An 11,812-nucleotide genomic window follows, 5' to 3' on the forward strand; every position below is an offset into this window, starting at 1 on the left:
TGGGACTTTGATTTACCTTTCGAAGGGATACATCCATCTATATTGAACAGGACCACATAACTTGCCCTCATATGGCAAATGAATAGGTAAATGCTCCATAGAGTTGAAGAATGCAGGAGGGAAAACCTTCTCAAGCTTGCAAAGGATTTCAGCTATGTTTTTCTCTAATCACTCCATGTCACTAACTGTGATTGTGTAACAACACAAATCACGGAAGAATTGACTGATCTCTGTAACCGCATTCCAAATATGGGTAGGGAGCAATTCCCTCAAAGCAGTGGGCAACAACCTCTCCATGAACACGTGACAGTCGTGGCTTTTCATTCCATGAAGCTTACAGGCTTGTAAATCTACGCATCTGCTCAAATTGGAGGCATATCCTCTGCCTCTTCAGAATGCCCTTGATCTTCATTATGACCAAAAGCATCGAAAACCATTTCACGGTATTCATTTGACGGCCCTTCAGGAAATCCCGGAAACCCTTCCCCATGACACATTCACTCATAGTAATTAGGCACAAAACCCTTGCGGTACAAATGAATTTTAACCGTTTCCGCATCCCATAGCCGCTTGTTCTTACATTTAAAACATGGACACCTAACTTCATTCGGGTTGCTGCTCTCGGGATGATCTTCCACGTATTTAAGGAATTCATCTACCCCTTTCACAAAATCCGGATTAATAGAATGTCCAACCTTCCTTTCATACATCCAGCTACGTTCTGTTCGTTTCATGATTACAACTTCTACACAACTCACGAATATGTATAATTACATTAGTCACAATGCGTATTAAATATTCATTATCCATAAAAATGTTATGAATATGCAAATAAGATTGTAAATGATGTCCAAAGGTCCTTATCACTCCAACCTAACCCATCCTTGGACATTTAATCTCACTAGCGAATGTATGCCAGGTTTTCAATTCTATGGAAAATCCGGCAGCATTTCCCTTAATTTCTCCAAGTACACGATCAAGGCTATTAGATAACCCGTCATATGTACCCAGAGAACATTGTAGAGAAATGACAAAGCAGGATAATCCCTAGAATCAATAACAAGGCATACATTCACCACCTAAGTGAGAATAAACGTCTAAGGACAGTCCCAACCGGGGACTATTCAAGACATACTCCTAATGAGTATGCCTTGAACGGGTATCTAGGCAAATGATTATGCAAATGATTCATTCAAAAGTATATAAAGCCAAAAACACATCCATTTTTATAACACATTCATTATAACACATCCATCATTATAACACGCTCATTTTAAAATATGTCAAGCAAATAACACAACCATTATAAAGTAAAGAACACAATTAATTAAATTAAATTAATAATTATAAGTAAACCAAATATATCATAATCATCATTTAATTAATATAAATAATCATATGTAAACTAAGCTAACATACATTATAAAATCATCACAAATTAAACTAAGCTAACATACATCATTATACTAAACAAAACCAATATAAACTAACATATAATCCCGTACATTATTATAATAAAATATCAACCTAAACTAACATATCATGTCATACATTATTATACTAAATCAAAGCAATTTCACATGTCATGTCTTACATTATTATGATAAGCCAAATTAAACTAACATCTCTACCATTATTATAATAAAATAAACCAAACTAAAGTAACTTAAAATTATCACAAAATAAACTAAACTAAGAATTTTTAAAATTATAATGTCACTAACCTCAAGATATGCACTATTTATTGAGATTCAAAGCAAGTAAATGTTCAAATCCTACAAAAAGTAAAAATTAATATGTCAATTTTTATAATAAAGGTACAATTATTTTTTAAAAAATAAAATATATATATAATAAATGTACAATTACCGGCTGTAGAACGGCGGGTGGTGAAGATGGTGGTTGTTCTGGTCGGAGCGAGGACAATATTGGAGGAGGAACCTGTCCAAAATGGGTGGTGGTGGTTAGGGTTTCATAAAAAAAAAACAGAAATTTTTAAAATAATAAATAAATAACCAGAATTTTTTTTTTAAAAAAATAAAAAGCAAAAGATACCGGCGGTGGTGGCTGATTGTAAAGGCGCCGACTTAATACCCCCGGTGGTGGTGGCTGTACAAAGCAAAGGTTGCATTTTCATACTAAAATTTAAAAAAAAAATTAAAAAAAAAAAAAAAAACACAAAACAACTTACCGACGGCGGAGAACTGCGTGGTTGGGCAACGCGGGACCTCTGACCGGCACAGTGGTGGCTGTTGACAGCAAACGGTGGTGAGTGGAGGCGTGTTTATAATTTAAAAAAAAACAAAACAAAACAAAACCTACACTTACCGGCGGCCGACCAACGGAAGGGCGTTTCGAACAACGCGGCGGCGGATCTCCGGCTGCGGCGAACGGCTGGCGACGTTTCCTCTTCGACGGCGGCGGATCTCCTTTTCTTTCTTTCTTCCTCTCTCTTCCTCTTTTTTTCCTTTCGTAGCAAATGAATTCAAAAATCAAAAACCCTTGACTTTGTCTAATTAATTTTCCGACGGAATTAATTTCGTCGGAAAATATAGTTTCCGACGGAATATTCCGTCGGAAACTATATTTTCCGACCGAAATTAATTCCGTCGGAAAATTTGCGAGGAATTTTCCGTCGGAAACTTTATTTTCCGACCGAAATTAACGACAAACTTAAATCCGTCGTTGATGATAGGATTTGCGACGGAAAATCATGTCCGTCGGCATAATTCGGTCGGAAATTGGCCATTTTCTAGTAGTGCACACAAGTTCACAAGTTTCCTGCCAGCGTTTTAGGTTAATTTGTGTGTTTGAGCCTCGTATTAAGCCTCTATTTATAGGAAAGGGATACGATTATGGTTTTAAGCATTCTGCCGCAGCAAGTGTCGCGCGCATTTGAATGGGTTGGGCGCTGACAGGGTAAAGTCGTATCCCCTAATCAAAAATAATTACCTAAATCACTAACTAAGGTAGATAGGGAAGTAGGGTCGATCTCCACAGGGAAACTAGTCTTTTTACTCCTAATTAATTATTATAATCTAAATTATTTAAGTAACCAATATTTACAATTAAGCAAGAAACTAAACTACAAAGAATAAGAGTAGGAAGAGAACAATATATAAAGGGATCTAGGGCATAGGTTCACCAATAAATAATACTCCAGGGTAAAACATAGTAATCAATCATTGACATTGAATAAATAACATGATTAACAGGCTCTCGCAATTTATTAATCAACATAGATCTAACAGGCTCTACTCGCAATTTACTAGATCTAAGTTCTTATTGAAAATAGCCTTTAATATCAAATTAACATCTGCTCGATTCATCAATTTAATATTGCTATACTTTCACAAGCCGCAATTGTAAAACATTAAAACAATCCAATAAGAAATTATCATGCAATACCAATAATCAATAATAGTCAATCATCAATGCATCAATTAACCAGATTGTAAAGGGCTCTCGCTACGTATTACAATCACACAATTAATTTACCGGTATTAAATCTCATCTCTCGAATCTTGACTTAACCATTTATAAATTAACTTGCCTATTGAAGCTAGACCTAAACATTAATTCTCATCTCTCGATTCTTGAATCAATATTGTCAAACTCATGCATAAAAGATAGGCCTAATCTAGTCACAGAGCATTAAATCAATCAATAGGAAATTAATCTAACATTGATAATCACCGACAACAAATTACCCCTTCATATTATTTATTAGATCCCCATCACTAGTAGAAAAATTGAAAATGCCACCGCTTAAAGGCCACCGGTTTTTGTAAACCGGTGGTTTAAAAAATGGGCGGGCATATGGGAACAATTATTGCCACCGGTTCAAACCGAACCCGTGGCAAAAATGCTTAAGGCCACCGGTTTTGAACCGGTGGCAATATTTGAATAAAAAAAAAAACCCCGACTCTTCTACTACTTCTTCTCTCTCCCAGGAAAATCTCTGTATTTCACTCTAAAAAAAAAAACCCCTCTGCAAATTCGAGCAAAACCACGACTCCTCTTCATCTCCCTTCCACCACGACGCCACAGCAGCCACCGCACCACCATCCACCACCTCCGCACTCCCTCCACCACATCCGCACCACCATCCACAAGAAGCGCAGCACGCACCACCATCCCACAGCCACCGCACCACCGCATTCGTCACTAATGAAGATGTCAAAGCAAGTCCTTAAAAAACTTGGAGAACGATCCCTAGATCTCTAATGGTGACGCTGCTCCTCACAAGGTTCATCCCTCTTTTTTTTTTGTTAATTTTGTATAATTTGGGTTAGGGTTTCGAATTCGTTGAGTTTTTGGGTTTTGATTTTGGATTTTGTGATTTGTTTATTGTTTTTGAGTTTGAATTTGTATGTGATGGTTGATTTCGAGTTTGATTTTGTCCCTGTACTTCGATGATTATTGTAATTTTCGATCTGATTCCCAGAACCCCCTTTTTGATTTTTCTTGTAATTTTGATATTCAAGTGTTTTCACTTAGTTTAGATTATGGGTTTAATTGGGTTTTAGTAGCCTTAGCAGACTTGATAGTAAGTTTCGGAGTTTGAAATCAGATTACACAACTCAGTTTTATTGCGATTGATCTAGGGTTTTGTTAATTTGTTTCAATAATTTCGATTGATCTAGGATTTTGTTAATTTGAGCTTTTGGAACTGTGACATACAAAATGAATTATGGGTATACGGAGTATTTGAATTGTGAGTATTTTTGAGTATTTGATACTTCAATCTTTAAAATTTCAGTAGTTTGGTTTGTGGATGTATTGTGAATATTATATTGGTTGTCATTTAATTTGATTTGGTGGGTATATTTTGACTGATTTTTTCATTATGGACTTGATGGTATGGGTATATATTTTGATTCCTTTGAACTTACTATTTTTATCAATATTCTGATTTCTTCGTAAGACCATAATGTGTTGAGTCTGAGTGCGAATATTGTCTCTTGGAAGGTTAACATGATACTTGATAAACTAATACTTGACTGACTACTCATGTCAATCACACAGGTGTCAATTATCAATTTGGATATTTACGAATTTGGCACTACACCTATATTGAGGGGCTGAGATTGGAAATTGAAGGGAAGATAATGAAGAGTCCAAGTATCAATGAGTTCATCTCTACATTACTTCAGTGCATTCGGAACAACATCAAACTGTGTATGCTTCTTGTGTCTTATAAGTTTGTGCTCCCTGGCCCCTGCACTTTGCATTTGTTAGTTTCAATTTGTGCTACATATTATAATTATTTGTGATGGTATAGTAATGTGATGATTTGTTGTGTTGTCTTTCTTATTTAAATTTAAATGCAATATTTTGACAGGGAATGTTTGTATTTTCCTTCTATCTGGAAAGGGTTGTAGTATTTTTTTGTTTGGATCTTGGTTTAGAAGGAAGTTAAAGAGAGATTTTGTAATGCTCTTGTGTGCATAAAAACTTTTAAAAGGTGTATCTTTTCCGATAGGGATCTTGATATGAAATGAACCATAAGATTTTGAGGTTTATTGCCAGAATGCAGAAGCTTAGTTGGATTTCAGTTCATCATTTGGTTTTTGTAGTTAGTTCATGCTGATATAAGTATCTATAATTCAGATTATTTTATCAAGGTATAAGATTATTGGAAGCTCGTATGATTGTGTAGCCTGTGTCATGATATATTTTAGATTTCCCCAGATTAAAGCAACTCCTTGGCACATGGTATATTACTTGTAAATGTGTTTTTTTGTATTTTTTGTTTAGTTAATTTTGGTTTTTTTTTTTGCTGAATTTTTTTTTTTTTTTTTGGATTCTTTTGCTGAATTTTGGTTGGTTTGATTTTGATTACAGCCAACAAAACGATGTTTGTGATTCAAAAGCTGGTGCTGATCTTCTTGACATGATTCTTTGCAAGGTAAATTCCTTTTTATTATTTTTAATTTTCATAATTAAATATTTTGTTTTGGGCATTAGAATCTAGGTTGATATTGCGCTCTCTTTAATTGGGAGGATAAAGAAATGTAATTTATTGTATTTATTGTATATGCTTTTGCTCACTTACAAGATGATGAAGTAAATAGGTAAGGAGTGGTAGTGTTTTATGTTGATTGTATCTAGCATTGTTATTCATTCGTTGCTTATGTGTAGTAGTTGCATCAGCTATAATGCGGGAAGCTGTAGTTCTTTGAGTTGAAATAGCATTAATTCTCCCATAATATCTGGTGATATTGAGGTTGTGCTATCTGTATGACTGGTCTAAAAAGGTGATTTCACATTATAGTCCATTACATATCTACCTGTCAAAATTTGCAAATTTGGCCTACTATTTTGTAATAGTCTCTTGATGTTCACTACTAGTTTGGTTGTTGACAGAAAACTTCTTATGTGAGCATAAAGTTATTAATTTCATTAATTTCGAAATTTAATCAACATCTTTAGTAGTGCTCATTATTTAGCATGATAAATATAATTAGATGATTTGAAGATAATAAAATGGATAATTACAATTTAGTAGTGCTCATCTTTCACAGTTGTGAGGACTTTCTATTTCCCTTTTCTTTTCTGACATTTCTATCTTATGCATTCGAGCTAGTAGGGAAGCCTGAACCAAAACCTTCACCAACTTCAGAAAGTGGTACATTTATTCTCCATACTTAATCTGGTAAAATTACAAGGGGCATAGCCTCGCAAGGCTGTTGGTGCAGCTGCTGCCTCGCAGGGCAGCTGCTGCTGCTGCCTCGCAGGGCTGCTGCTGCTGCTGCCTCGCACTATATGCCGACTTTGCTGCTGGTGTTCTGCTTCTGTGCTGCTCCTTATCTGGTGTTTTGCTTCTGTGCTGCTCCTTATCTGGTGTTCTGCTTCTGTGCTGCTCCTTATGTGCTGCTGTTCTGCTAGTGTAATATTACAACATTTATTTTATTTTAATTTTTTAGACAAAAATTGTAATATTACAACATTTATTTATGAAAATATGTAAGTTTATATATATGTTAGTGTTTATTTACCAATTTAAGTGGAAAAAATGCAAAAAAAAAAAATTTTTTTTTAATTTTTTTTGCCCATTATTGGCACCGGTTTTGAACAAGAACCGATGCCAATAGCCCCTTAAAAAAAAAACCGGGAAGTGCTATTGCCACCGGTTAACCGGTGGCAATACTTGTTTTTGCCACCGGTTTTGAACCGGTGGCTTTTTATACGAGTATTGCCACCCCCCAAATGCCCACCGGTTCAAAACCGGTGGCATAAGGGGGTTTTGAACCGGTGGCCAAATGCTTTTTTCGCCTAGTGCATAAACCCTAGAAATTAAACTACTCACACATAATTAAATATAAACTAAACCAAGCAATTAAACAAGACATGATAGAAGAAATAAAATAAATAACTGAGATTAAACAAAGAGTTGTAGAGAGAGAAACAAGAGAGAAAATAATACTAAGAGTTTAATTAAGGGAGAGAGAGAAAAGTTAGAGAGATAAAGAGAGAAGAAAAACTAAAACTAAAAAAAAAACTAAAAACTCAAAACTAAAACTAACTAATGAAAATAAAACTCCCGTAAAACTAAAACTACTACTCCTTAAATAAGAAAAGCTAATGGGCCATCAATCCCACTAACAATAGAACTCCACTAATAACTAAGTCCTAGATAAAGTTCTAGAAACCACGCCCTTCGTAAGAACAAAGCTATTGGGCTTATTTTGCAACAAGGCCCAACCGAATCAAGGTAACAACAATCATCACTCGCCCGATCGGGCCATGGGCTGCCCGATCGGGCCCGCTAATCCACACGCCCAGCAGCAACTTTGAATTGGGCCTTTTTCACTTGGGCTGAAATTTTCTTCTTCTTAATTTATCTTGGACTTGCAACAAAATTAATACTCCGAACAAACCGAGCCCTTAATCACCGAACCAAATTTAATTAGCTCGACCTTGGGCTTCAAAAACTCGTCATAAGGTACGATCATCTCTAATATTTTCATAGTGACTCAATAAGCTCGGGAATTGTCATAATTCTTCAAATTCCTACAAAATAATACCAACTCTACAAAAACACTAGAAAACGTATATTAGTAATAAAAATAGCTCCGTAGAGCCCAAATAAGCACAAATATGACCGTGGGACGGGGAATAAATATATATATATATATATATAATAGACTTATCAAACTCCCCCAAGCCAAACATTTGCTTGTCCCTAAGCAAAGCAATGAATAAATAAATCAATACTTCACCCCAAAAACAATTTAAATTAACAAATATGATTTAAGGTAAATCTGACAAACATGTATCAAAGTCAACCAATCAAATCCATCCAACTACCAATCTTCCCTAACAATTGTCAAATAGAGCAAACCACAAGAGCATATAGAATTCAAGACTAGTGCTCACACACTCAACTCTCATTTATGTGGCGAGTAAAAGATGTACTCGATCGCTCTCCAACCACCCTTTTAATGTGAACAATGCCCTCCCAACTCACACTCTCGTGTGTATAAAAACAATGAACGCTCAACCTACTAGTTGACTCGAAATATGTTAAGTCATAACTTGCATTGATAAACAACATTTTCACATTTACACAACTTCTATGCACAAGGTCGGAAGGTCTTTAAAGCTTGTAATGTAAGGTTAGGGTAAAGGGTAGGATAAATTTGGGAATAAGTGAGAGAAAAGCTATGCCTAAAGGGAGAAAATTCTAATAAATAAAACCAAGGTCAAAAATAAATAATAACCAATAAATCTCCAAGATACTCAACTCCACCAAAAATTCACCAAATACAACTCCAATCATATCAATAATTTCCAACACTTACAATAATCACTCATAAAAATATGATAATGTAGAACTTTGAGTGAAAAACAAACTTTGAACTCATTCTTTTTTTTCTTTTTCAAACTTGAATTTTTTTCTCTTTTTTTTTTCTTTTTTTTTATTAACCTTCACTTAGAACATTTGAACATCAAACATTTTTCTTTTGCTCTTTTTTTTCTTTTCAACTCATATTGGAAATTTCAACTTTGAAACACAACATCAATATTTTCCAATCAAATATCAAAGAACAATAACTCTTCTTTTATTCCCACATTGTGCAAATAATATGCACACCACAACTCCCTCACCTCACCAACTAATAGCTCCCCCAAGCCAAGCTTGGGACTAGTAACCAATGGGGCTCATATAGGCTTGTAATGTGGCTAAATAAACAATAAAAGGGCACAAGCAACAACATTGGTAACAAGAAGAGAACAAATGTATCTAATACTCTGAAGGCTACCTAAAAGAATGAACGCCTTCGTCCTCCTCATGTGCATAATAATAAGTCATGAAACACTACTCATAGTTGCAAATCAATACTCAAATTCATTGACATACCAGGAATTATGGAACTATCACACATTTCCTAACCAAATCAACTAGTCAAGCACTATATTCACAAGTAGTTGGACAAAATTGACGCATGTTTAGGAATCCAAACAATTAAACTTCAAATCATGACCAACAAATCCACAATGCTCATCATCAGATACCAAGAATCAAAACAAATTTTTCTCAAGTATGGGGCACAGGGAAGCATGATTTACAATTCATTGGAACAAAACTAACCTAAGAAAGTAATAAAATTTATACTAAGAAAAAATAAAAATAAAAAGAGAAGAGAGAGAGTGAAAGATGTACCATACAAACACGAGAACCTCCCCCCAAGCTAAATCAGACAATGTCCTCATTGTCTTAAAGGGAAGCTAGTATTCAAGGTGACTACTCTTCATCATCACCACATCAATGTCACCAAAGCCCCGAGGATTGCAATGCATCTCTTTGGAACAAAATTGGGCAAGAAAGAAACAAAGTGTTAGTGGGAAAAAGTTCAAATTTGAGTCAGGTGCACTATTATGATCATAACTTTTGATGTATAAATGATAATACAGTGATTCCAATTGCATTGGAAACTAGACTTGAAGAGCTTTCCAACGACAGGTCACACGCAAAAATCAGATAAGAAACGCAAAAGTTATGTCCTGTCGAAGTTGACGTAGTTTGCTGACGCGTACGCGCGCCCGATCGGGCGAGCTCTGCCCGATCGGGCCCGTGCTACTGATTTGACGGGGCAGCTTGCTGCTGCTAATTGCCCCGGGATTCCTTTAGCCCTTCGATCTTTTCTCAACTTTTCTAGTATCTGTGCACAAAAATCACACTCCCACAAATATAAGATATACTCTCCTCTACCTCTCTATAAAAAAAATAATAAAAAAAAAAAAAAAAAAAACCACACACACACAAAAAAAAAAAAAAAAAAAAGGAAAAACTAAACTAAAAAGCAAATTAAACTACGGGTTGCCTCCCGCAAAGCGCTAGTTTATCAAGGTCCCGCTCGACCATACTCCTTCTCTCAATCGAAAGAATTCAACGCCTTGAGTAACTTATCAAACGCTCCTGCAAACATTTCATTAAACACTATATATGGCTTAATTGCAAGCACATTAATCCCTACAAAGAAAAGGTTAAGAGCGCATAAAGAGAACTCAAGGTAGAAGGAAAAATCAAAAGAGAGAGATGAAAATACACCACAACCTTCTACTTCCTCCGTTAAAAATTTAGAATTAATAGAACGAACATGGAGATAGTCATTGTCTTTATCATCCAATAATGACTTTAAAATTTTACCCTCACAAATAACCTCATCATCAACAAAGGAATTATCAACCACCGTTTCTACAACTAAAGATTTTTCAATCACCGATTCGTCAACCAATGATTTTTCAACCACAAATTCTATAACCGATGGTTCTTCATCCTCAATAACATTCATATTATTATAGTGTCCATAAACTTTTTCATCAAGAGCCTTCCAATAACTTTCATTAGCAACTAATCGTTTCCGAATATGATCATATGTATATGGAAAGACTCTAAAATCATCCGGAGCACACACAAAAAACCACTATAAGGGCATTCAGGATTTTCATGACAAAGACGTTGACAACTACAGTAGTTAGGTGCTCATAAAAATTATATAATTCTTGTAGTGACATAAGCATGGATATTTTCAACTCATAAAAAAAAATTAAAAATTAAAAATAATAATAATAATAAATTAAAAATAAACTAGACTCTAATAATAACTAGAAATAAAAATAAAACCGTTTCCCCGGCAACGGCGCCAAATTTTGACAGGGTAAAGTCGTATCCCCTAATCAAAAATAATTACCTAAATCACTAACTAAGGTAGATAGGGAAGTAGGGTCGATCTCCACAGGGAAACTAGTCTTTTTACTCCTAATTAATTATTATAATCTAAATTATTTAAGTAACCAATATTTACAATTAAGCAAGAAACTAAACTACAAAGAATAAGAGTAGGAAGAGAACAATATATAAAGGGATCTAGGGCATAGGTTCACCAATAAATAATACTCCAGGGTAAAACATAGTAATCAATCATTGACATTGCATAAATAACATGATTAACAGGCTCTCGCAATTTATTAATCAACATAGATCTAACAGGCTCTACTCGCAATTTACTAGATCTAAGTTCTTATTGAAAATAGCCTTTAATATCAAATTAACATCTGCTCGATTCATCAATTTAATATTGCTATACTTTCACAAGCCGCCATTGTAAAACATTAAAACAATCCAATAAGAAGTTATCATGCAATACCAATAATCAATAATAGTCAATCATCAATGCATCAATTAACCAGATTGTAAAGGGCTCTCGCTACGTATTACAATCACACAATTAATTTACCGGTATTAAATCTCATCTCTCGAATCTTGACTTAACCATTTATAAATTAACTTGCCTATTGAAGC

The 11,812-nt window shown here is 34.8% G+C and overlaps 1 long non-coding RNA gene across 1 annotated transcript; it reads left to right on the forward strand.

Annotated features, from left to right (window-relative positions):
• Positions 1–3,943: 3,943 nt before the first annotated feature.
• On the forward strand, positions 3,944–6,982 carry LOC145570030 (uncharacterized). The gene is made up of 4 exons (XR_014096372.1): positions 3,944–4,249; positions 5,029–5,181; positions 5,848–5,911; positions 6,590–6,982. It is a non-coding gene; the product is annotated as an uncharacterized LOC145570030 (long non-coding RNA).
• The last annotated feature ends 4,830 nt before the right edge of the window (positions 6,983–11,812 follow it).

Source organism: Chenopodium album, chromosome 1, assembly GCF_948465745.1.
Source record: "Chenopodium album chromosome 1, dcCheAlbu1.1, whole genome shotgun sequence".
NCBI classification, from domain to species: domain Eukaryota; kingdom Viridiplantae; phylum Streptophyta; class Magnoliopsida; order Caryophyllales; family Amaranthaceae; genus Chenopodium; species Chenopodium album.